A 26,786-nucleotide genomic window follows, 5' to 3' on the forward strand; every position below is an offset into this window, starting at 1 on the left:
GAGAGAGGGATGAAGAGGGGAGAGGGAGGCTGGAAGAAAGAACGTTAAGAGCTTTATAAAATACTATGTATTTAAATTTGCCACTATAAAAATACATTCACAATTACTACTAATAATTTCCTTGTTTAAAAGGCTCTTTCATTTCATTCAATATTTAATAATACTATATAGTTTTAAGGGATCACTGATTATCTCAGTGTTACACACACACATACACTACACAAATACAGTCTTGATTTTCTTACATTTTAGTGTTGCACCTTGAAAAACAATCTTGCTTGTGTCTTAAAGTTTTCTCTACTCCCACCTTGAATGCATTACCCAGACTTTAAATAGGAATAATTTTAAGACTAGATAATCCAGTCATCTTAAGTCACCCTTACATGGCCTCTAAATGTGGATTCCAAAATCTAAACATTTCCTCAACAAACAAGAATTTTAAAGGGCAGAAATCCTAACACCTGATTTGGGGATGAAGCAATGCGTGTTGTCGCCGATCTTACTATTTGCCGGGTGACCGCCTTCGCCATCCTGTGAGCATTCTCTCCTACACACCCTCGGAGGTGGAGATCAACCATCGATTGCACAGTTGTGAGTCGCGGGGGAACCTGATATCCTTTATTAACCAAACAAAAACCTTATAACCTGATCTTGCACTACGGCTATAAATGCCGCAGCTGAGGCTGTGAGAGCGGCTCTCAGAGAAAGGGAGGACACTCTGTCTGCTCAAGATCGGTTTACTCTGCAACCGAGAAAGGGCTCACTTTGAAATAAGTATACCCTGCTTGGGGGTTCAGAATTTATGCATCTGTACTTTTGACCATGACAATTTTATTGCACGTCCCGGAAGCAGAACAATTAAAGTGGCACTCAGACGGGAGTCTTGCTTCTGAAAACCTAACATCGCCACCGAATGACTGGATCTGGGCAACTGCGTTTTATGTAAAAATTTAATAGGTCGTATGTTGTGAATTACATACAGTTTTATATTCCCTGAAATCAACTGGTTATAGCCTGCTTCTTCCTGAATGAGGCTGGAAAGAATGGAGGAGTCTAGGAAGGCTGGGATTTAAATAAAAGATATTAGATCCTTCTGTTCCCAGGCTGAAACAGGGATTAGAATAACACATTTAAATACCTTAATGTTTTTAGCACAAAAAGCATTAATTCGATACTCTGCTTCCTTGAAATGCTTTATTAAGGCCCCCAAGACCCTCTTGAGAGTGTCTGCCTTCCTTGAAGTTAACGTACATTTATTGTTCTCCCCTGCAAACTTCACTAGTATTTCAAAACAGCGTGCCTGGCCTCTGCTTGCAGGGAAGGTGGGAATAGGAAACAGAACTGAGAGGAAAGCTGAGAAGCGTTCTAGTTTTGACATTTCAGAGCAAGCTTACGCCCCTTCAGGACCAGGCGTCATGAGCTCATGCACCACTGAAAATTAATGATGATCATGGTGCTCAATGGGATGATTTTAATTAGACCTGCTCTTCCACTGTCACCTGTGCCTGGAACCAAACCCATCTGATCAGCAAGCCAATAAATAAGCCACCCCGTGCTCTGGAAAAAGTGGGGCAGCCTGTCCACCTCTGACCTTCACTCCAATCCTAATCCAAGCAACCAAGAGTCCTAAGGGCCACAGGACGGCAGTAGCCATCCATCCACCATGCACAGGAGAGGAGGCAACTAGTTCACAGATTAGCACATCTCCTTTTTCTTTAGTGTGACAGTGGAATTTGTTGTGTGGGGATGCAGGTAAGTGAGAAAGGGCTCTTTCTGTCAAGTAGCATACACCTCTCCTCAAACTTAAGCCTGAATTTAATAAGCCACTAATTCTTTAACAGCAGGAAATGAGACTGCTTTTCTTTTTCATTACCATGTATGTAAAACTGTCTAAACAAAGAGGCACATTTGTCCAAACCCACAGAGTGAGCCCTAATGTAAACTACGGCCAGTGGGGGATGGTGATGTGTCAGTGCAGGCCACCAGTTGTAACAAATGGCCCACTCTGGTGGGGACGCTGGTGGTGGGGCAGGGTCTGCATGTGAGGGGGTGGGGGGCATAAGGAGAATCTCTTGTGCCTTCCCCTCAGGTTTGCTGTGAACCTGAAACTGCTCTAAAAAAATGAAATCTGTTGGGGAAAAAAAGGCAGCAGTGTTCTAACATTCCCAAAAACGGAATATGAAAATGACTCGCCATATTTCTGTATGTCTGCTCAAGTCCTTGCAGAATGACAAAGATTGACAGACAGACATCAGGCAGACAGGGCGGGACGTCCTGAAGCAGAGCAACCAACCACGTGAGGGTCTGTGTAAAGAGAGGACATAAGCCCCAAGGCATTGTGCACCCACAGAATAAATACATTACAACAGCCAAATATAATCGTTGTCAACTGTACAGCCAAACTTAATTTGTAACTTGCTCTTCTACCGAAGATCACCCCCCTGGCACTTCTCTGGACACAGTCTGGTCTGTAATGTAGTTAGCTGTGTACCTGTCTCCGTAATTATTAGGCTACGAGCTACCAGCTGTAGTGATGTGTTTTACTCATCTTTAAATCCCAGAGCACCAAACACAACAGCAACAAACAAACGTTTGTTTAATTACCCATCTTTTAATGATGTATTTGGACTTCAAACACAGCTCCTTCTCCTCCTTAATTATGATCGTTTCCATTTCATACTCAAGCACACATTTTTCATACTAAATGAATAACGATCATCTTGCAATTTTGATCAAAGAAGCTGAAAGATTAAGAGTATTTGTTTATTAACACCTGTTCCAAGAAGCCCAAGATCTCAACTTTTGAGTCCATCCGGAGGCTATACTTTTGAGAGTAAATTAATACACATTCAGCCACGTCTATCAGGTTACTGCCTTTTGTAAGCCGCAGCCACCACCTAAAAATCAAGTTGGCCATTTTGGGGGTTTGATAGGCAGGGCCGATGCTGCCAGCACCTGCCAGAGTCACCTTGGCTGGCGGCTGCCGTGGCCTAGGAGGCAGGCCTACACCGCCTTAAGGGCAGAGAGTGTTAATAGTAAGCTTGGAAAGCAGAGCAAGACCCAGCTAGCTGGATACCCACCTTCTTGGATTAGGGCAGGTACCGGAGGGGAATTTGAAATGAAGATAGTTCCAGCCAGGAAATGAGAAACACCAGGGAGGCAGGCGCTCAGGAGCACGTCTAGTAGGGGGTCCCAGCTATAGCCAGAAAGCTTTTACTTCTCATCAAATGAAAGTCTTGACATACAATGGAGAAGGCAAGAAATGCTTAGAGCCCACCTTGCGGCTGAAAATGGGAGTCACCAATCAAACGGAGCCTCAATGAAGGGAACGTGACAGAAGAAGCTGAAGCAAGAGTCGCAGCAAGCCAAGCCACGGAGAGCACCCTGCCTCTCTCCTTCTCATAATACAAACACACACAGATGCACAGTATCTCATGAAACCGGATCGGTATGCACCATAGATAGAATCTAAAGTAGTGGTACCTTTGGTGTCACGATTGTTTTTCAAGCAATGAGGCACAAACGGTCCATCACCCACTTTCATGACCCAGTGTCCAAGGCAAGGTGACCAGCACACGCCAGGCCTTCGTTTGAGCTCCCGGGACATGAAGGTGAAACAAGCGTGCCCTGTCCTGGGACAATGAAGCTATAAGGCATGGCTTTCTTTCTTTTTTGCTATAATGGCCAACACCCAGAGTTGTACAAGATTGGGAACCAGATTCTGTGACCTCAGGTCCAAGGTGATAATGACCTCCATCGGGGGAAAGCCCTTAAGGTCCTCGGGCCATTAAGAAAATTCCACCCTTCCTCCAGCAGCTCAAAGTCAGTTCTCTTCCAGGTTTTTAGTGTGCACGCTATGAAAGCTGTGGAGGAGAAATAACTCAGGCAATGGGAATGGGATCTGTGGGGGGGTGGGGGCGGGCTGCACTTCTGTGAGGGGAACTGGAAAATGGGGTATAATGGGATCCTTGCCTCAACTTATGTTGAGGAAGATGTACAACTTCCCTGGTTCTGTGTTTGTCCTGTGACCAACAATGAGGATTTCCAATGTTTCTTAAACTCTGAAACCTATACCGCTATTTGAAAATACATGGAACACTTCACAAATTTGCATGTCATCCTTGTGCAGGGACCGTGTTTATCTTCTCTGTATTGTTCCAATTTAGTATATGTACTGCTGAAGCGCGTGTTAAAGCCTTTACTTTTAAGTTGAAAGCAAAAATATGAGACTCTAATAATAATAATAGAGGAGCAGCAGCAAATGCTGACTTAACATGTGCTATTTTTTCATCCGTAACTGGGCTAAGTGCCTTCCCCACACTGCTAATACTCACTGCAACTGAGAAATCGGAACTGTTGTTCTGACCACCTCATGGATGAGAAAAACAAGCTCAGAAAGGCTGACACAGTGTGCCCAAGGTCACCACCACCTAATAAGTGGCCAAGACAAGACCTGAATACAGCCACGTCGCTCCAGGGTCTGCACGCTCAGCCACCCTGTTATGCTTTGGTTACTGTGGAAACACCCATTTGGAAGCTTCATGTAGTTCTGCTGAGCAGCCGGGCCAGGACAGGCTGGGGCAGAGAGCACAGGCCGAGGGATACTCCCAGTGCTGTGAACCCCAAGAGAGTTAGTTACCTTATCCTGATTCTCAGTTCTCTGCTTGGATTTTGGGGATGTCACCAATACCATTACAAGACAGCCATGAAGACTGAATAAATGTTAAAGGTGGATAAGTATTTGGAAAGTGTGTGTGTGGCAGGGGTAACCCATATCTTGATTTCTACCTGGCTCACAGAACTCAGTACCGAGGACCACTCATCACCCCTCCACTGAGAACACCATCTGGGCTGCATGCCAGGTCTGGCTGGAAATGTCCCCCCATAAGTTCTGGGCTCAGGCCCCTCAGAGTGTTCAGGATGGAGGTTATGTCAACCCAACCAGGAGCGAAGAAAATTTTGGCTGATGTGTCCATGTTTGAATTGTCCCATAATGGATTGTTTCCATGTATAATTTCATATAATGTTCTTTATACCAACCTATTAAATTACGTAATAATTCACAGTGATGTTCATACAGACTGAATATGAATATATGTAAATGCAAATAAGATTGGCGTTCTTGCGGGGTGAAGACTATGTCTTTAATTGCCCACACATCCGACACAATGCCTGGTATACGAGAGCTGCTGCTGATTTACCTACGTCAGTCAGACGGAGGGGCAAGAGAGGCAGTCCCGACCCACACTCACAGGGAAAGGACAGGCACGGAGGTTTGGGGCAGGGAGCAAATGAGGAATCAAGAGAGAACCTGGTTGGTGGTGGCACACCTTTCTCAGTAGCTCTGTGCCCTGGGGAAGCTGGGAGGGAAACTGAGGAAGGCTGCGTCTAACGTCAGAACTGTAGTATATTGGAGCTCTTCTTGAATGATTAGAGCTGTGATTAACCCTATCTGTGTGCCCCAAAACAGTGTCAGCTGTTCACTAAGATAAGTGGACAATCCCACAAAAAGCATGAAACCATCACAAGCATGACCTTCTCAAGCAACATTAAACATAGAAGAGTGATTCTTCTTCACTCACATACTGGAAATAGTTTTATCCTTACTGTCATTTCTTACTCTCATCTCCAAAAGCAAAAGAAAACAGCAACTGACCCAACTGGGATGCAATTAATACCACTGGAAGTCTACAGTCAATTTTACTCTTTCTAAATAAAATGGATAGAAATTGACACAAAATAAATTTCAAACATGCTAATTATGCAAAATAACACCATTGAACAAGTCAAAACCAGAACTACCCACCCAAGAGATGACCATTTTCATTTAACCAAAAAGACTCATCTGTAATTACATTTTCTCTTATTTCACAGATAATCTATTGCTACAGCAAAACAAGTAACAGAATTCAAAAAGCACTTCATCTCTGAAACAGTGATTCGATATTCTACTAATAAATTAAAATCTGAATTTGTTCTTTGTATTTGACCTGAACAATTTTAAGAGCCGCAAGCTCTCTGCCTACTTTTTGATATCAGGTGATCCAGAGAGACACTCTTACTTCATGGAGCTTTCTGTGAGCTATGAACCTCTAAGTAGAGTTCTTCTAAAATTGAAGGCATTAATGTATAGACAAAGGAAAAGATTCTTCAACATTATTGAAAAGGTATTTTTGATGGTTCCTAAGAAGCTGGTAGCAGCCAAGCAAGTAGTATTAATAAATACTAAAAAAAAAAATTACATAGGGTTTATTTTATTTCCCCATTCAAAAAGTGTAAAAGTTGGCGTTTTCCGAAAAAGCAAAACAGAGGCCGTTGCCTCCTGGACAGATAATGGTCCGACGGGTCTGGGCAGTCAGCACAGTAATGAGTCCTTTCTGTGGGACTGCCCATGGACACCGGGGTCATCAGCAAAGCAGCACCCGGGGACAGTGAGTCTAACAAGGCTCTGATACTCTTTGGCAGCTGCCTTTGTCCATTTGGGGACTCTTGATCAGCATGTTAAGGAGTCCAGATTGTTAGTAGAACAAAGAAAAATATATTAAGCAATCCAGCTACACAGATTGCAACAAACTAGTCAACCAATATAACGGCACTGGGCAATTAAGTTAGATTTGTAAAGACAGCCTGAAGTTTTCAAGGCGCTACAGTGATAAGGCACGGCTATCAATCTGGACAGAGTCAAATGCTATCTGCAGTGCGCTGGGTGGCTCTTGGAATAAGTCACACAGACATGGTGTTAAATTCAAGGGGGGCAATTTCTTTTCAAGTCTTTGAGCAGAGGAAGGAGAGAAAAATATACACAAATGTTGGCACTTTAATGTTAATTAGGAAATAGCCATCTTCTATTTCTTCCAGATGCTATGTTAACTAAGGAAGTAGAGTCTTCCTTCTCTGGGGGCTGTTTTGACCCAAGTGGCCTTTCTGTTGTGTGCACACCCCCTCACCAAGAGAAGGGAAAAGGAGACCCTTCCCACAGCCTGGGAGGCGCCTCTCCAGTGCACTATCACACAGGTCTCAGAGGCCGCCCGCTCTCATGACAAGAGAGAAACTGAGAAATACCACCACAAACACAGAGAGGCCAGCCCCTATGTTGAATTTAATTTCCCTCTGTGACCCTCACCGTCCACCCCAAAAAGGCCAGTATCATGTCCCTTGTTTCACGACATGTTCCAGTGTCCACTTTGATACCTGGCCCATGGCTGGCTCTCAGATAATATTTGTGGACTGCCCTACTGCACTATAAAAAGTCTCCAAATGCATACTGCACATTGCTCTTGTCTGTAAAAAAAGCAGAGGATTGTATTCATGAGAGGGAAGGAGCGCCAGTAAGCACATGGCCCAGAGGATCTGGCCAGCATTCATGTGAATCGGCACTGAGCAGGGTGGCTGAATATGCTGGAATGGTTTTATCAATGTGTGTGGGTCCAGCCAGAGGGGTGGCTGTGGGACCCCACCCTTGAGCGTTATCACTGGGTGTGTGGGCTCCCATTGCACATCTCCAGGTGCATCTGTGACTCCACTTCCCCGATATACCTGCCTGTGTTTGCTCCTACCATGTTCTCAAACACGCTGCAGATGGCAGGGCCCACACCCACCACTCCACCCAGCTGGTCTGTCCCTTCACTAGAGAAATGAGCAGAAGCACTGGCTTGCTGAAGAGTTCCATGGGCAGGTCCAAAGGCCCTGCGGTGAGCCAGACCAGCCCCTGTACCCCCTGCTCCTCCCATCAGAGATAAGACCTGCGGATACACCCCTCTAGCCACAGGGAAAGTGACGTCCATGGAACATCACAGCTCAGCCCAAGACACAGCGAGGGTGGCCAGTAAGGAGGAGGAGGAGAGGTGGGAGAAAACTCATGGATGCCTTTCTCTGAGCTATTCTGAAGGAATAAAGAGAGACGGGGGCGGGGCCGAGTTGACAAAAGAGCAGTTCAGGGGGAGGGAACAATCCGAACAGTTTGGCAAAGATGAAATACACTAAAAAAGCTAATGATGTGTGGGTAAATAAGCAACCTAACATACTGGATGTATGGACACATATATAACCATGTGTATATGTATATGTGGACATATATAGAACCATACATAAGTTCTGAACAGGCAACTTAACTTCAGAAAATTATGCTAAGAAAGTAAACAGATAAGCAGACAAGGTCACAGGTAAGCACAGCCTGAGAGCATTGTTCATAAACATCACCCCGCTGAGGACGCTGTGGATCTAAAATGAGTCCACACAGAGCACGGACATACGCTCACCGTGTACTGTTGGAGAAAGGAGGCGACTGCGAAAAAGCCCCTGAAAGTGGTGTTTCTTTGCCTTGTGTCTCCATCCCTCTCCTACGGGCACAACCTCTTACAGGGGCTCTCAGGCTTGCTAAGTATTTGTTGACACGCTTGAATTCAAAGTAAGCCAAGGGTGTGGGGGCTTAACTTAGTTGCCTTCAAACAGCCACGGAGAAGGTTGCAAGGAGAATAAGAAAACCCGTCAAACAAATCACATGTACATAGTAAGCTAAATTTCACCAGGAAAACGTGCAGTTCTACCCTGAAGACAGCAGGGCTTGCTTGCTGCCAGCTCCCCGGCGCCTGACAGCTAACGCTCCGAGGCGGTGCAGTCAAAAACTCATTTCTATTTTAGATTCCGGACAAACACAACAACAAATTCTCGGGCTTTAAAAATGGACACGTTGCTGCTATGTTATTTTACTGAACTGTTGACATCATCCCAAAAGGATTATTTTTTTCCCAAACAGCTCCTTTAAAATAGAAAATGTATATATATGTATGTAAGGAGGAGCTCTTCACATGCAAATAAGTATTTTAAAAATAAACTTAGAGATCAATGATTGGAAACTTACTGGGTCACTACTACAGGTATCTTAAAGTAATTCATTCTCTTCAATAATGACCACAACTTCCTGTTTTAACTTCCCCTTCATTTTAAAGAAAATCTGAACAAACAATGTGTTTACTGCCCTCCACTCCTCTGTCTGCACTGCAGCCTCCCTCTGCTCGGAAGGCCAAACTGCCCCTGCACTTATCAGAATCCCTCAGCGCCTCTCCTCCAAGAACAAGCATAAGCCAAGTGGGCCACCCTGCTAGAGGCGTGCCCGTCACACTTTTGGAGGTTATGGGTATATGTTGTTTATGACTTCGATTGTGGAGATGGTCTCATGGCTGTTTGCATCTGTCCAAACTCATCAAACTGTACACATTAAACAGGTGCAGTTTTTGTCTATCAACTATACCTCAACAAAACTGTTAAAAATACATAACCGTAATGGACTCTGAGGAGAGCTGTATTTTTATATCTGTATGTGTCCATTTTCCTGGGTATGTCTAGTCTTCTTTTCTCTTTCATCTGAGTCTTCTCTGTAATTTGTACCACAAATTAAAATAATATTTCAAGCACGTAATCTCCTCTTGATTTTACTGAACTCAGACCACGATACTGAATTACAGTGAATCTATTTTTTTTTTTAAAGAGATTTCATGAGCCTCTCTTGCCAGCGCTGCTTCTCTCCTGACACTGCCTCCCTCTCTGGCATCCCATCCCCCAGAACTACAGAGTGTGGGCGTCCCCACCGGCCCACATGCCCACCGCCCTGCTTTTCTCTCTTGACCAGGTCTCCTCTCCAGCTGCCTATCTTCCTGCCTCCCCTGAGCTGCCTTCTACTCCACTTGGAAGACAAGTTCCACTGTAACCTCTCTGTTGATGCTTCTCCCCATCTCACCCCTCTCCCAGCCTGACTGAGCATCCTCTCCACCCCCACAGTCCCCTGGGAAGTACTCAGTCAGGGTACCCATCCATCACCCCAAATGACCATTTATGTGTCTGCCCTCCCCATGGGACTAATTCCTGGAAGGCAAAAATCTATGTTCTTTTGCATCTTTAATGCCTGGTAGTACAAAGCTTGGCACATACAGTACCAATGATAATGAAAGTGTCAACTTTTCATGTAAAGGAAAACAAAAAACAAAATGATTAACCACAATTTCATGTTAATAAGAACTATTCTTAACAGCTTATATCTCAGTGGGTGTTAGGACCTCATTGTCTTCTAATGACAAATATTGGTTACTATACATATTTTGGATTTCAAGGTTCATAAACATTTGGCATAGGACGCAACTGGGTCCCCTGAATTTGATCTCCGTGCATTACTACTGAAATGCCTATGGTATGTGTGTGGTGGGGGGTGGCTCTTCACAAATATTAAAAATGTGAAAATAAAGAGCGGAGAAAAAACATTTTGAAAATGCTATAACCCAAACCGGAATAACGGCTAATACAAACAGTCCCCTTCCCAAATGGAAGCGGGTCACGAGTAATGGCTCACCTCAAAGTGACCGCAGTGATACTGTTTACTCTCCATTCGGGGCTTAAAAGCATTTTAGTTGATGAACAGGCCCTGAAGCAGAAACATCTAAATCCATGCTAATGCCCAGCAGAGCAGTAACTTCTTTTGATTAATTTACCAGTACTCAAAGTCCAAGAAAGAGATCAAACCACGTTTCGTACTAAACAATTAAACAAGCAGCCATTTCGCCAGGATGGTGTGTGTCAGGATGAAAGCTGGATGGGGTCGGGTGGAAAAGCAACAAATATATCACATTGATTAATGCTTATAGGATTTTCCCCCCCTTAAATGTCATAACATTTCATTCAATGGTCAGACCAAGGAGTTTATATAACATTTAAAACAGAAAAAATTTCCAAAAGCTTAAGAAAATTCAGATGTGTAGTGAGGAGAAAAATCAGGTCAGTTGTAAAGAACCTTCAAAACAGTTTCGCTGAACTCTGACCGATTTGCTGAAAGATCTTCCACATGGAATAGCATGAGGCAAAACCTTATCACCTCCTTCACAAAAATTAATTTTTCTACTCTGAGTGAAACTTTCTTGGTTTTTAAATTCTTTGGCCCATTTACAATGTTAAATACTATCTATCTATATTTTTTTGAAAACACAGACTTTAAACAACTGTAATACAAATGTTTCTCTACTTATTTGTTTTAACTGGAATTTAAACCAAACTGCCTCCCACATCAGAATGAACTACTAAATATGTTAATGATTAAACTTCATAGATTTTATGAATGATTAGGTAAATCCATTTTTTTAAAGCCCAATGGATCTTCCCGTAATGAATAAAACTAATCTTTTTTTTTTGTGGAAAAAAATCTGAACAAAGCCATCTAAAAAATGTCAGCTTACTGAAAAGTCACCATCTGCTAATTTTATAGCCCCAAGGAACATTTCTTAGGTAAGTCAGTATTGTTTTAGTGAATTAATTGGCATGTTTGGGGCTACTATCCTTTCCTAATCTGTAAAATGGGGATGAGGATATATGCCTTATATGAGTGAATGAAATAGTACATATAAATCTTCAGTCTACCACATTGCGTCCTCCCTTACCACACACTCTCTATACAGCACTCCCTCTAGTTCACAATCATCCCCTTGTGGCTCAAACCCATCTGTGTCTGGGTCTCACCTCGTTTTCACACAAATATCACTGTACCCTAAGGGCTCTTTCACATGCAGCTGTAAGGGCAGAGATTACTCCGCAAAGGTTCTCTGGTATGCAGAGGACTCTGTGGCACCGTTGACTACTTCTGCCAAAAGATTAAGATGGAAGCCCTTTATATTTTTAAATGCTTATATGGAAACACTACAAAAATTGGGGAAGGCGAACTTGAAAATGGACTCTTTGACTGACCTTGCCACGATTCTGTCCCTCTGAGGAGGGTTCATGAGCCCAAAGAGCGTGGGTGTGTAGGCCTGTCTTCCTGCTCACGCACTCTGGGTCTACTGGGCTCAAATCCCTTATTACTACTAATGCATAAAATAAATGGTTGTAGATGAAGTGGATATAAGTTCCTACCGGCCCTTATTCTGATTTCTAATATGTGTACAGAAAACCAAACGTTGCTATTCTAAGTCTTTTCAAAGATGGTAACATCCTCCCTGGTTAAAAAAGTAATCGAAAAGCTCTCGGGTGAGATCACAAAACACGAGGAGGAAGGGTCTCATTTTACAGAGGAAGTAGAGGGTCACAGAGTGCACACCGTCCTCAGTAGGGTCCAGGATTCCCCCACATGGAACTAAATGCATCCTATCTACAGAGCTCCGGCCACAGGGGTATTTTGAAACCGCAGGCAGAAAAGCTGGAGATGATACCACAATCTTTAAATATTAAGAAATTCCTATGAGTTATTCCACAGTGATTTTGACTCCGGTTGTAAAGAAAGGCTTTCATTCTGACCTGTCTATACAGCTCAATCTTAAATGCACTTCTCTCTAAATAGACTTCAGCTAGAATTGTCACATTTTTAGCTATTGAGGAAATGTTTTGCTGCCCTTTTCATTGTTGTTCAGGCATACACAGTGTCCGTCCCAAGGAGCAAATATGCCACTAAAGCTTCCTTTCGGTACCTGGTCGCCAGATCTCCACCAAAGGAGCAGAGAACATAACAGACTCAACCTGGAATAATTATTCTCTAACTATGATGCATTATCACAAGTATTTGAGCACCTACAATACCCAAAGTAACCTCAAATATCTTCCTAAAAAAAGAGACCATCACATGTCCTTCCAAGTTCGAACTCAGCATCTTTTAACAGCTTCATTCTAAGGAACTTCATTTGCCCATGTTAGAGTCACTCTTCTCATTTCCCAAGTTCAGTAGCCAAGGAGATGCCCATGCCAGTCAGTACCCTGCTTCCAATTCATGTCAGTGTGCAAGTTCCTATGGCCTGAACGCTCTGAACAAGCCTTGCTTGTGGTCCCTGGACTTTTAGTTTTTTTTCTTTCAGGTTTGTAGTCCTGAGTTGACTTTATCACTAGTTCACTGGGAATGATTCTGAGAATGTCACTGTGCACGCCAATTTCAGCTGGAGAAATTTTGACTATGAATGACATTTTCTGGATTGGATTTTAAAGCCTTTTCTGAAAAGCATTATTTGTAATGGGGGATCTCTTGGGAACTGAATGGCATTTTTACAAAAGTTCACTGCGTAAGAACAAGAAGTGCCCCCTGGAAGGTATCCAGGGTATGGTGAGAACAATATGGGGCCCCAACAGGGGGGATTTAATCAGCCTCATGCTTGCCATTCAGTCAAATCCAAGGAGGTCTGCTTTTACACTGTTTCTCTTTTACTAAAAAATCCCTTTGGCACCAAAAAATATCCTAACCCTAGGAAACTGACCTAGAGGATGAACTTGGTGTTTGCTGGCTTAACAGTCTTACTGTTAAAAAGCATAAACAATAAAAGTTCTACTAGCATTACAAATCAATACCGGCATGTATTCATATTCACAATATTCATTTCATTCCTTAAATATTACCCTATTAGCCTATCTTTGTATCAACCACGTCTTGGCTGAATTCGTATTTACTCTACATGTAAACACTCCAGCACATCCCGAGTCACCAGGAAAATTCCATACTCAGTCACAGAGCGGATACACAGTCCAGAGCATAGATGGACTTGGACCAAGCGAATGAAATACTCTACATCCCCATGAGATAATCCTGAAAATCGTGCCAACAAATGCACATATCTCGTGTCCAGAACCAAAACAGGATACAAATAGAGATAAGTTAGCTGTATAGCTGGCTTTCCTCTAAGTTCTAGGCTGGGTCCCTGGTCACCGAGCTTGCCGTGTCCCATTAACATTAATTGGCTTGCAGCACAACGCGCATGGCTTGTGATTTTCCTCAGGATAACAGGTGGGCAGGTGAATTATCTGCCATCAACCTTCCCACCTGATCCCTAAACTTGCAAAGCCACATCAGAACAGGTGAGCCCCTGCTCTAGCATCCCCTACACACCCCTCTCCATCATGACACAACCATCACATGCAGGTTCCTCAAAAGGTGCTGATTTCCCTCCCTGCTGCCCCACCATCTTCACTGAGCTGTAACATCACGTAAGTTTAAGGTGTACACGTTGATTTGATGCACTGGTGTACTGCACAATGATCACCACCACAGTGTGTGCTAATGCCCATCACATCGCATGATTACTATTTCTTTTTTGTGGAGAGATCATTTAAGATCTGCTCTTTCAGCGACTTTCAAATATGTAATACAGTATTATTAACTACAATCACTATGCTGTACATTAGATCCCCCAGAAGTTATTCCTCTTACAACTGCAAATTTGGACTCTTTCCCCTTTCCCCTCCTCCCCAGCCCACGATTCTAGTGTCCACTTACATGAGTTCAGATTCTCTGATTCCACGTGTAACAGATATCATACACTATTTGTCTTTCTCTGACTTATAATTTCCCTTTATTATCTGCAGGATATGAAACCATATCTTCCAAAAATATATCTAAGGTCCTTTCCTCAGAAAAATGCAACCTGTATCTAATTAGCAAAGATAAGAAAACTCCAGTATTTCTCTCTGGATGAATACAATTTAATTTCATAGCAGGCCTTGTAACGAGCTTGTCATTACAAATTTTGTCTAAGGCAGGTTACTCTCACCACAGTGGCTTTTGAGATTTCTAACCAAGGTCACATAATAAGGGCACAGCTGAACTACGATTAATAGTACCATCTTGACTTAATCTAATTATCAGCCTGCTATTACTTCCTAATTACTAATATCACTGATGAAACTGAAATGATCTCATAATCTCACAATTTGGAACCATGTGCATGAAAATTAAGTTCTCCCTTCCTCATCTTACTCCTTTTCAAAGGGCTAAGGGAAGCGCATGCCAAGTAAAATGTGCAAGAACACGGACAGCTTCCATTTCCCAGTAGCATCTCTGACCCCACAAACCTGCATTTTTGGGTAAAACAAATCTCACTGAGAGTGACATTCACACATATGGGAGGAAAGAGGGAGGGTGAAATTTAGTATCACAGTTCAGTTGCTAGTGATGAAACAGAGAAGAATGAAGAAAAAATATTCTACCTACAGTTTTAGAGTTAAAATCTACCACGTTCATACTGGTTATAAGCTCAGAAACTATAAAGAATTGGGCAACTAAGACAATTCCTACTTAGGGTGAATGGCATTTCAGTTTCTTCCCTCTTAACAGGATCAGGGCACATGCTGGAAAATGTTTGTTTGTAAAAATTACTAAACCAGATCCACAATAGACAATAATTAATGGCTTTAAATATTTTTACTGTACTAAAAGACAGTATGTACTCCTTCTTTCGTAAGTAATAGATGTAGTCACAGGATTAACTTACATGCTACGTTTCAAAAACTTTCCTTACAGCCTGAAACACCCTTTGCAGGGACATTCCATCAACGAATAAATCAAGTGTTAACTGATAGTACACATGTTCCTCAGAGAGCCTTCACCTCATTCATCAATATAGGTTTTCGTAACTAATTAGCATTCTTGCTAGGGTTAAGAAAAACTGGGCAACAGGTGAAGTGGATGAAACTGATCAACTTGTTGAAAGCTTTAGAACAAATCACTGCAGAAGTCTTTCAGTGGTGCTGCTTGACACCTCAAGACACATTTGTCTAATGTTTCTTTAAGCTTTTCCAGCCCAGCATATGCCAGAACCTGATGCAACATCTACCATGACAAATGAAAACTGTGACTGGCAAATTCCTTGTGCAAAAGTGAACCTATGTTCCCAGATTTTGCGGCCACCCGCAGTGTGAGCAATTCCTGTTATCTCCTCCACATCCTTCGATTTATTCTCTGTGCTTCCTTTCCTGTGACCCGACCATCCACCTCTCTGGGTGGAATTATACAAGAATTTCTCCTTCACGACACCATCTCCCCTTGTATCAGTTTTCCAGGGCTGCCATAACCAAGTGCCAAAAACTGGGTGTTTAAATAACAGAAATTTGTCATCTCACAGTTCTGAAAGCTGCGAATCTGAGATCAAGGGGTTAGCAGGTTCCGTCCGAGGCTGTGAAGGAGAAGCTGGTCCAGGCCTCCCTCCTGGCATCCGATGGCTGCTGCAACCTTTGGCCCTCACTGCGCTCCCTGCCCTCAGCTGCACATGGCACTCTCCCTGTGCGCCTGAGTCCAAATCCCCCTTCATAGAAGGACACCAGTCATACTGGACTCGGTCGGGCCCACCCTAGTGACCTCATCTTAATTTAAGTAGTTAACATCTGAAGTGACCCTATTCCAATTAAGGGCACATTCTCAGATACTAGGGATTAGGACTTCAACCTAAGAATTTTGGGGGACACAATTCAATCCAAAACACCCCTAAAACATTCACCTCTTCAAAAATCCTTCACCTCCCAACCTGGAACTGGCTCATGCAGGGAAGCCTATACCCCAGGAGTGTCCCCTGCCCCACACACTGCCCCCACATTCCATCGCCGAAAGATTGGAAAGGGTGGCAGCCAGCTTCTTGTAAACCTCGGAAGGCCATTTCCAAACCACTGCTTCCACCAGCTACTTAAAATTCCCGGTTATGAGTTCCTGAAGAATGCTGTTGGAATTTTGATAGGGATTGCATTGAATCTGTAGATTGCTTTAGGCATGATGGCCATTTTGACAATATTAATTCTTCCTATCCATGAGCACAGGATGTGTTTCCATTTGTTGGTATCTTCTTTAATTTGTCTCATGAGTGTCTTGTAATTTTCAGGGTATAAGGTCTTTCACTTCTTTGGTTAGATATTTTATTCTTTTTGATGCAATTGTGAATGGAATTGTTTTCCTGATTTCCCTCCCTGTTAGTTCATCACTAGTGTATAGGAATGCAACAGATTTTTGTGTATTGACTTTGTATCCTGCTACTTTGCTGAATTCAGATATTACATCTAGTAGTTTTAGAGTGGATTCCTTAGAGTTTTTCATGTACAATATCATGTCATCTGCAAACAGGGACAGTTTAACTTCTTCCTTGCCAGTCTGGATGCCTTTTATTTCTTTGTGTTGTCTGATTGTCGTGGCTAGGACCTCCAGAACTATCTTGAATAAAAGTAGGGAGAGTGGGTATCCTCTTAAAGTTATTTTCTTATGTAGTCCTTAAAAGCTGTATGCGTTTTTTAATGTCTTGAGTATTAAAATACCTTGATTTACTACAGTTACATCTAAGAAAGATGAATAAGCGGTCTCATGAAAAGAAAGGAATGCTTAAGTAATTGGCTTCTATTGTGGTTGGCCAACTTGTCAGAGATTTTCACATTTTGCAACCTTTGGGATAAAACACTAAAGGTCTACACAAAATACTTACTTGATGTTTCATATCAATCACCAACACATCAAATTGGCTACAGACTAACCCACCTGGACCCAAACATCTACTTGTACACTAGAAACTGCTACGGCTCGACATCCTCTCTAGCCTCTGCAACTCAAGAAACATGGGTAACTGTCTTCCCTGCCAGCTCTGACTCACCTCCTTTAACCCCACCAGTGGGTATTAACAATGACCACCATCCACCACACTCCAAAGGTGGAGCCATCTTCTCCATGCGCCCACCCAGATCTTCACCCAGTTGATTTTGTCCCCTAAATTTCATTGAGGTCCCCCTACTTCAACCTACCCCACTATTGCAGCCTCAGCTCAGACCTTCCTCACCCATTATTTTCCCATCCTCTCTAGTCTTACTAATTTCTACCAATGATTGCCTTCCATTGTCCTTATCTTTTAAATACTGAAATTACGGAAACTAAAATAAACACTGCTGATCATACTTCTACAAAATAAATTATCTCTTTCTTGAGGATGGGCAGCGCAGGTGGCCCCTAATGATCAGTCTATTGTAATGCATTGCAGGGTCCAACGGATGCTTCCAAATATTGCTCTACTTTGGCATTTTAGTACTCATTTCTTCTGTTCACTTGGATCCTGCATTTTACATTATTTTTCCCCAGTTGTATTAGTATGCATTTTGTAGGCTGTACCTCATTTTGTTATTTCCTGCCTATATTTTTAATCTCCTTAAGGTATAATTATAATATTTCTGTCCTTCCAGATTTTTGAAATCTCCTGATTCAGGATCATCTGCCAACTTCATTAACATGAAGTTTACTTCCCCTTAAATAAAATGGGATATGTTGGACAAATCCCCATAGCATCAAGCTACAAGCGGAAACCCTGCCATTTATGTTACATTTACTGGCTTTCCACTATTTTCCATCTGTGTGCTTCTTCTCTAAGCCAAGATGAACTTGTTTTGCCATAGAACAGGTCAAACAGTCCTGTAGAAAAACAAGAAGAGAAAGTATATCTACATTGTACGAAGGCTGCTCTTATCTCTCAGTTTACCTAGTTACAGAGTAAGAAGTCCAAGGCCACAGTGTCACTCTCCAAACCTTTCTGCTCCTGTTTCTGTTTCAATAGAGTTTGCGGGAGAAGAGAACTTCTCTTGCAAACAAGAGCGTAAGATCAACAAGCTCCACTTGGGATAAAGGAGGCATCCCACTGAAAGCAGGCACTGCTCACAGCGCCCCCTGACGGGTCGCCACGATGCCTGGGACCCGTGTTGGCAAGTGCCACAGAGGACTGGCATTCCAGCCTTCCCGCCCTGGCTGGGAGGGGATCCTACAGACAGCCCAGAGAAACGCCAGGCGATTTCTTCCCCCTCCTCAAGGACAGGACAGGCCTCTCCTGCTCTGGACCGTCAAGAGAAAAGGAAGAGCTTTTCCCGCCCAGCTTCACGTGCCACCCTCCCGCGCTCACCAGCCAAGTCATGCCAGCTTACCTATGATGAGTCCAACTGCCAGCCCACTAATTTGACACTGTTTTTAGAGCTGGAAAGTTTTGTTTTCATGTTTCTTTTTAAAAAGGAAAGCAATATTCAGATATCCTGTATGTAACAGCTATAACAGATGCCGCCTTATCTTGCCACCTCGTTAGGAGAAACAAACAACTATAAATCTTGCATTATATCCAAAAAGTTGTCAGCCCGAAATAAAAGCTGGCAAGGATCCAAGTGGCATGCGTCCTTGATTCCAGTCATTTTGCCTGTAGTTCTTACATATGTAAATTGAGAAACTGTTAGCAGAAGCAAGCCAGCTGAAAACAGATGTGTTTTAGGGTACACAGACACATTCAAGGGGCCCCCAGGCCCGGCCCCCTTCCCACCTGTCACCACAAATCCCTTTCTACTTCCGATTATGTGTTCCCCTGCTGGCCTCCCCACCCCCCGCCAATCGCAACACGTTGTTATCATTTACTAGGCTAGGTTCACATGCCCAGCCAGGGTGGTGGACCTCAGAATGAGAATACAGGATACAGCAAAACTGCACAGCCCTACAACCTCCTTAAAGATGAAGCCATAACGATTAGCAGGAAAAGAGGTGGGGAGGAAGAAGCAACGGCAGCAGAATCAAACAAGGCAAGGGGGACCACCCAGCTCTGGTCCAGAACCTGCAGTCAGCGCCGTTCTGTGTGTGAGAAGTTTCTGGGACAGGGGAGGTTAAAGCTCAGCCACCATTTACTCTGGAAGGGGGTCTTGGACCCTACAAGGCTCTTCTTATGGATAGAAGGGAAATAACACTTCCAAAGTTAGAGGGTAGATACACAGGTTCAGTGAGCTGGCATGCAAGGCTCTTGGCCCAGGGTTGGAGACAGTCTTCCGGCTCAGCAAGTGGTATCACTCATAAAAAGTGCTGCCTGGTCTCTACATGGACGTGAGAGTTTATAGAATTAGAAGTTTAGTTTGTCGTGGATTACTTTTAGAAGAGAAGCTTTCACCTGCATACCAGTAAGCCAACATGTAACTAATACTTTTAAACCAGAAAGGATTCTCTTAACTTGGGATTTTACAAAATAACCGAGAGAATTAGCTAGGGCCCAGGAGGGTGTAGTCAGAAAAATGCAAAAAGCCGCAAAGTATATCTAAGACGCAAACACTTGAGTTGGAGCTTTGGTTCAGGCTTGAGTACTTTACCTTTGTTTGCTCAAGTTCACTTGGAGTCAAAACCCCTGACCTCACCTGCTCACCTTCTGCTCACTTCTGCCCCTACCCTGCCACAAAAACCTCCTTCCTGCCCAACGGATGCCACAAAGTCATTACCCTGGCACTTAGAGTATCTCAGCTGACTTCAACACCCCCCCAGCACTGAGAACCTCTCCCCACTCTGGCTTGATAGTCACCCCATTTCTGTTTGCTGGTCTGTCTTACTTTCCAGGTGCTGGTTAGCATTCCACAGGGCTCTGCGTCAGACAAAGGCACACAGAATTTACTCTCATCTACCTTCATCATCTACTATAGTCCCTATGCTCATCATCTGACCAGGGGTCCAACACCTGCAGCCTGTGGCTCACATCCAGCCCACTGCCCACTCTTACCAATAACGCCCGTACTCGGGCACAAACACCTGCACGTGTTGCTGCGTTGTCCACGGCTGCTTCCATTCACCAGCGGGAGTTGTGTTGCAGAGAGCCTCTAAAGCCTGGACATTTACGATCTGACCCTTTACAGAAGACATCTGCCAACCCTTGATAGAGGCCATGTCCCAATCACAGTTCTTTTTGTGTCTCCAACTAACCCTGCTGACTGTGTGCCCCACGGGCTGCTCTCCAAACGTCCCTGGTGACCGCTTCACCCATCGCCATCCCCCTGAGGGCACGGAGACCGGGTCCACGCCTGGGAGTGTGGGGCTCCTTCAGCCTTCTTTCACCACGCCTGTTTGGGACAGGTCACGTGACCTCCTAGGCCCTGAATCCCTCCGGGGCCCCGCCCCCTGCCCACGTGCCTCTTGCCAGGCCCCCGTTCTCTCCTCCGTGGAATGCTACAGAAGCCCCTGGTTGCCTTTCCTTCCTGACTCACCTTACCCCCATTCTTCCTCCCCTACTGTCGGTTATTTTTCTAACATAAAAGTGCCTGACTTTTATTGTCATTCAGCGTCCTCTCAGATACAGCCCTGCCTCTTCGGCCGCATCTAAAACTGCTTCCCACTCTGCCTCCAACCCTCTGGCTGGCCGGCAACCTGCACCGGGATCTCCCAGGTGGAAGGCCCAGCACCCGTCTTCCGTGGGGGGAATGAAGCCATGTAACTAAATAAATGAAATTCCATTTTAGGGGATGTGCTAGAATCCGGGTCAACCACCTCGTCCCGAGTTTCCCTTGACCATCAAATAGAACTGTTCACTTGTTCCTTCCTGCCATCATCACACTTCGACCTCACCTCTATTATAAAAAGCCGGTGCCTCGCCCACAGGTAGTCCACAATAGGTACCCACAAAATGCTTTGGAAACTGCAAAGTACTACATAAATACCTACTGAAAAGAGATGAACCTGTACTACCTAATGTTTTACGTTCAGTTTACTACCCACTTTCTATCCTACTGGCACAAACTGTAGATGGGGAAAAACCCTTGGCTATAAATTGGATCAAGTCCTTACAAATGGCCTTTCCAAGTGTTACACGAGCAACAGACCAAGTTCCTATAATACCCAGCTGGACATAGGGGCCTTTCCAAGTAGTCCTAACCAGGAAGACACACAGGACAGGGGTGGGGAGATAGTAATTAGGAGAGAAAGTGATGCTGTATTTACACAGCACCTCACAACCACTGCTAAAGGTTATCCAATCAAACTTATATATTGAATGTATACCACATGCCAGGCACTGTTTGTGGCATTCATAGCAAGCTTGACATGGTAAAAAGAGGCCCAAAAGGAGAAATTGAATGTGAAGAGAAAGTTAAAGGGTAACTTGATCTTGTTTGTACATGGGGAAAAGTTAATATTACCAAAAAGTGGCCAGCTGTTCCCTGTCTCCAAGGAAGAGAAATGCAAAGGAAATGGGCCTAAGCTGCGCCATACGGCACTGAAATTAGGCAGAAGGAATAATTTGCTGACATCAAAGGGTGTTAAACACTCTTTGCAGTTTCCAATTTTATTTTCAGAAGGTCCTTAAACAGTCTGAGTGGATCTGGGCAGCTCTATTTGAAGAACAGAGATGGAGCTGATAAATTCTCAAGCTACACTCTTTGGGCCAAGACTGATTTCGTTTAAGTGGGCCCATATATAAAACAGATGAAGTGATTCAATGCTTGCAACTACTGTGCACCATACCCTTTGGAAAAACCTATTAAAATCCAATAAGTGAGAGGGTTGACAAACTATAAAGAACAGAATAAATAACTACTAAATTAGCATTAATTAAAAGGCAAAGGTTCTTAGTGGGAAGGATATAACTTTGGGGTCCCGTTGACCTAGGTTCCCAATCTCCTCTTGCTGCTTTTGGCCTGTCTGATCTTGGGAATAATGCATGAAACTTACAGAGCACACCATGAGAAATGAAGCCCCATGTGGTATATAAGAAATAATAGTAGTTGTCTGAGAATGGTGACACCACTAGTGATGTCTATTTTGTTTTTTCCAAATTCTATAATAAATATTTATTACTTTTACAACTGGGGGGGGAAGAAGAAATTTCTTCCCCTCCCCTCAAAAATTCTGTCTTGTTCTTCTGAACAATATAACCCTTCATGCCATTATTTATTATGCTATAAACTAACTTCTCTGTTAATCAAAACACCTCCTGTCAGATGATTTCCTTATTAGGCACTGACGACTTCCACAACACACATCTTCCATTGTCTATATTTCATCATAAAGGCATGTAAAATTGCTGTTTAACAGCTTAATATTCTTAGATCCTACCCATCCAATTTTCTCACATGTGGAGAAATTACATCACTTGAGATATAAGAAAAAACCCAGCCATCTATAATAGTTCTACATTTTATAAGGTAACAAAGGAAGAGTGGGAGTTTTATACATTTTCAATAATTTTTCAATGACTTCCAAATGTTTATGCTTTTCCAGGTTTATTCACACCTATGTGACAAACCAGCAACAGAACAGGGTACAATGTATTTTTTTTCAGCCATAAACTAGCTCTTTTACTGTGATAAATCTTGTGGGGTTTTTTTTTTCATAATTTTTATCCTTTTGAGACCTGTCTGATTGATTCATAAAACACAGTATCCACTCTGTTATCACTTAGTTTGCAAGACCAACTCAGCTCACTGACAGGCTGAAATCCCTTACAAGCGACACAATGAAAGATAAAACATTTCAAGTAAAATACAATTCCATAGAAAATAAAACAACACTTCTTTAAGTGATTCATTTACATCAGTGAATATACTTGGCCAGGAAACACAGATTAAAAATAATTTCAGGAGACACTTCATTTATTTACCTTGGGTATAAAAATTGAAATAGTACCTAGAATTCTAGAACAACGACAAATTAATACCTTGGAGATCATGTAGCCTTTCCCTCTTATTGCACAAACAGGAAATGGAAGCCTGAAGTGTGAACAGGTGGCTCAAGGGGCTCTAGCTGGTTAGTGACAGTGACAGAACCACCAAGTGGCCACAACCCGCATCCTCTGCGTTCGGGTACAGATGTTTTCCCATCATGCAGTGCTGCTCACATCTGCAAAGACGTGGGAAATAACAGCCTGCAAGGGCCATTGGTACTTCCAACTTCCAAACACTTCTCCTGGGGGATAAAGTTGTTGCTTTTCTCTAAACCCAATGATTAGAGAAATGGTTTCTTTCCTACTGGAAAAGCCCAGCCCTTTGGGCTGCAGAGAGAAAGGCTTGGTTTGATCCCAACACGAAGGAGACAGAGCCATGTGTCTGAGGCGCCTCAGCCCAGGAGCAGGGGAGAATACGCTAGGAGGGAGACCAGTCATGTAGGGAAGAGTGGGGCATGCGGTGAGGACACCTCAAGGACACTCGAGTTGGGACACAGAGAGTACTTTGCCCACAAATGAAAATGGCCTTGTTAACCAGTTTTTATGTTGTCACCTTCAAATCAACCCCTTCCCTCTGCAGAGCCTAGGCCTTCCACACCTTCCATACAGCCTGAACCAAGTTCCAGATGTGGGTGCTCACCAGTTTTCTGGAATACTCTACTCTCCTTCAAGGAAAAACAACAAGTTTGGTGCTGTGCACTGAAACAACGTATTTTCCCAGGTCTGATGACACCTTGGCATCAGCCATCTCATGCACCCCTGTTCCTGTGTCTGTGTGATACAATCTGCCATATGTCCCTCCCTTCTGTTTAATGGAGAGAGGGTTATATTCCATTTTGGGTCAATTTGATTACATCAACAGGCCTATCCTACTAATCTGGGTGACCCTAAATATGGTACATCAGCTCTCGAAGACACAGTATCTTCACTGTGAAAAATGAAAGTTCAAGACTGGGCCCCTGCAAGTGAAAAGCATTCTGTGGCCAGAAAGGTTGGGGGAGAAGGTGGGAAAAACCCCCAGGCACAGGAATTCAATTGGCTGGTATTTTAATTATGATGGCTTTAATATGTCCCTTATTCTGTCCTTTAAACTGACAATAAAAACCCAAGGACGCTGCAAATCCCACCTTGCATGGTAAGCTCTTCCAGAGTAAGTAAACTGGGCAGAACATACTTGGTCTTCTTAATGGCATTCACGTTAGGTCTACTAAACATGAGAGCTGTGAAGTAAGAATATAGGACAACATAAAGAAACTCAACCCACAAAGAGAACTGTGAACGTCTTGCGTCAGAGGTATTACGCCACCTGAGGCTGTAAACTCTAGGAGCGCAGAAGCTCCCACCTGAGCTCTCTCCCGTGGTCATCACATTGAGACACCAGTGGCAAAAGCAAGCGACATCTGTCTCATTAGCAAGTGGTCCTGACACACAGCTGAGCTTCCAAACCCTTTTTGTTCTAAGAAAATCAGTTTGGTGGAGCTGAAGGCAAGTCTGTCTTAATCTGACTTCTGCTTTCTTATTAAGTTAGATGTGAGCAGACAAAACTGAGTTTGGTAGGTGCTTTACACCACATTCCCTTCAGACAGCGTACACGTTAGCACATTAGAGATGCAGGGGGAAAACAACCAAATTTAACAACTGTACTTATTTACATGTGTAGGGAGACACTTTCCTGCACACTGCCATTACATCTGAACAGTTTTCCTTTATTCACAATTTATGAGTGTATAAGAACCTGAGCCTCTTGTATCTTACATCTTATCACCACATCTAGCTTTTTCAGTTCCACAAAGTCATCTAAACACAGAGGAAACACAAATCAAACAAAATATGCCAAACCAGTGTTGGACAGGACCAACTCCACCCAAGCCTTGCTAAGGAAATAATAATAATAATAATAATAATAATAATAATAATACCAAAGCAAGAGAAAGATCCAGGTGTCACAACAGATTCCAAATAAATGATCCAGTAGCAGGACTCAGACCTGCATGTGGGTTGTATGTAGAGACTATGTACATGTGACACACGAGCCAAGTGCTTGCCCCAGCCGCACGGGGACATGGAGACCTGCTCTGAGGGGTACTCATTCGGGTTTGAGACAACACGTGAATGCACCTACTGCAGGGCCTGGTCTGGGCACAGGGCAGGCTTCCACGCCTTCAGTGACTTCCCACCCCTCGCAAATTCTCTGTAGGACTGAGGAGCTGGAGGCCGGGGTGGGTGAGGGGGCAGGACCATCCACGCAAGGTGGTCTGGGCTCGGCATGGCAGGGGAATGAGAAAGCACGCTCAGTGGACAGTCTGAAACCGGAAGGAGGAGCTTAGGAGGAGCCCAGGGGACACGGTGGAAGCAATCTGAGGGCAGTCACGAAGGGTGAACCCCAGCCCACTGAGCCTCGTGCAGGAAAGGAGAGAGACTGCCCACTGGGGGTGCAGGCCCGCCAGTGGGGCTGGAAAGGAAGGGAGGCCTGCGCCCCTGGAGATGGCAGCAGAGCCGCCTGCACCGCAGCGCCCTGACCTGCCCGGGACAGCAGAGCGCAGGGGCTCAGGGCAGCAGGGCCCGCACACACCTCCCCGCGCTGCTTCCCACTCTCCCCGGCCCTCACTGAGGCGGAGGCAGTGAGGACACCCCCGCGGGAGCCCACGGCACAGGACAGAGGGTGCTGGCCAACGCAGCGGGCGGTGCACACGGCGGCCCTCTTGTGGGGTCTTGGGTGCCTCCCACTCGGTGCCTTTCACTGACCTCAAGTACCTGCTGACGTCAGTCTGATGAAATCCTGACTACGTAAAAGGTCCATTTTCTCTCCAAGGCAGAGACATTTTATCTGCCCACCTAAGGGACCAAACATCCTAAGTTCCTCTAAAAAGTAATATGACTTGTAAGTATTGTGGCTTCTAGTCAAGATGCAAGGCTCAGCGAAGACATAACAGTGGGCAAGACATTGCTGCCCTTTTACCTTCCTTACTAACCAGGTAACAGTAGTGGCCAGGTGCTGCTCTAGGCATGTATATTGAATGAGTATATCTATGTAGATGCCCCTACTTCATTCAGAAAAAAATGCCCGATGCCAGTCAGTTCCTTGATGACGGCCCTGCAGCTGGGAGGTGGCGGAGGCACGGCTCAGAGCCAGGCGTGTTCCACCCCAGAATCTCTTCCTTCATCATGAGAGCTTCTAAGTTTCTTCACACCAGGAATTTAGATTTTGTTAAGTTCTCAAAAATAAGGATAAATTATTAATACTTACTAACAATAAATAGATTAAATTAAATAAATCATTAATAAATAATAATGGTGATTATAAACATTACTCTGAGTTCTGACATTTGATAAAGACTATGAAAACAGGCTTTGGTTCTGATTCAATCTGGCATGCGGTTCTGACAGATGGGCCGTGTGCGAGCTGAGGGCAGGCAAGGGTCCCGCAGCCGACCCGGCCCTCACCACGCCCTGGGGACAGAGAACCTCAAGGCGCAGGGGCCACGCACTGCGGGTGGGCCTCCACGCTGGGACCAGAGCACGGAGACCTCGACTCCAGATTCGGGGTCTGGCCAATTTAAGATTCCCGTCCAGGGTAGCTTCCCACAGGCGGCCTTTGCA

At 44.1% G+C, this 26,786-nt stretch overlaps 1 protein-coding gene and 1 non-coding gene across 2 annotated transcripts in view; both read right to left on the reverse strand.

The window, feature by feature from the left end:
- ATP8A2 (ATPase phospholipid transporting 8A2) overlaps positions 1 to 26,786 on the reverse strand; it is a 544,332-nt gene that overhangs the window by 211,780 nt on the left and 305,766 nt on the right. The window lies entirely within an intron of this gene.
- Positions 4,085 to 4,186, reverse strand: LOC118928349 (U6 spliceosomal RNA). Its single transcript, XR_005031196.1, has one exon. It is a non-coding gene; the product is annotated as a U6 spliceosomal RNA (small nuclear RNA).

Source organism: Manis pentadactyla, chromosome 2 (assembly GCF_030020395.1).
Source record: "Manis pentadactyla isolate mManPen7 chromosome 2, mManPen7.hap1, whole genome shotgun sequence".
Taxonomy (NCBI): domain Eukaryota; kingdom Metazoa; phylum Chordata; class Mammalia; order Pholidota; family Manidae; genus Manis; species Manis pentadactyla.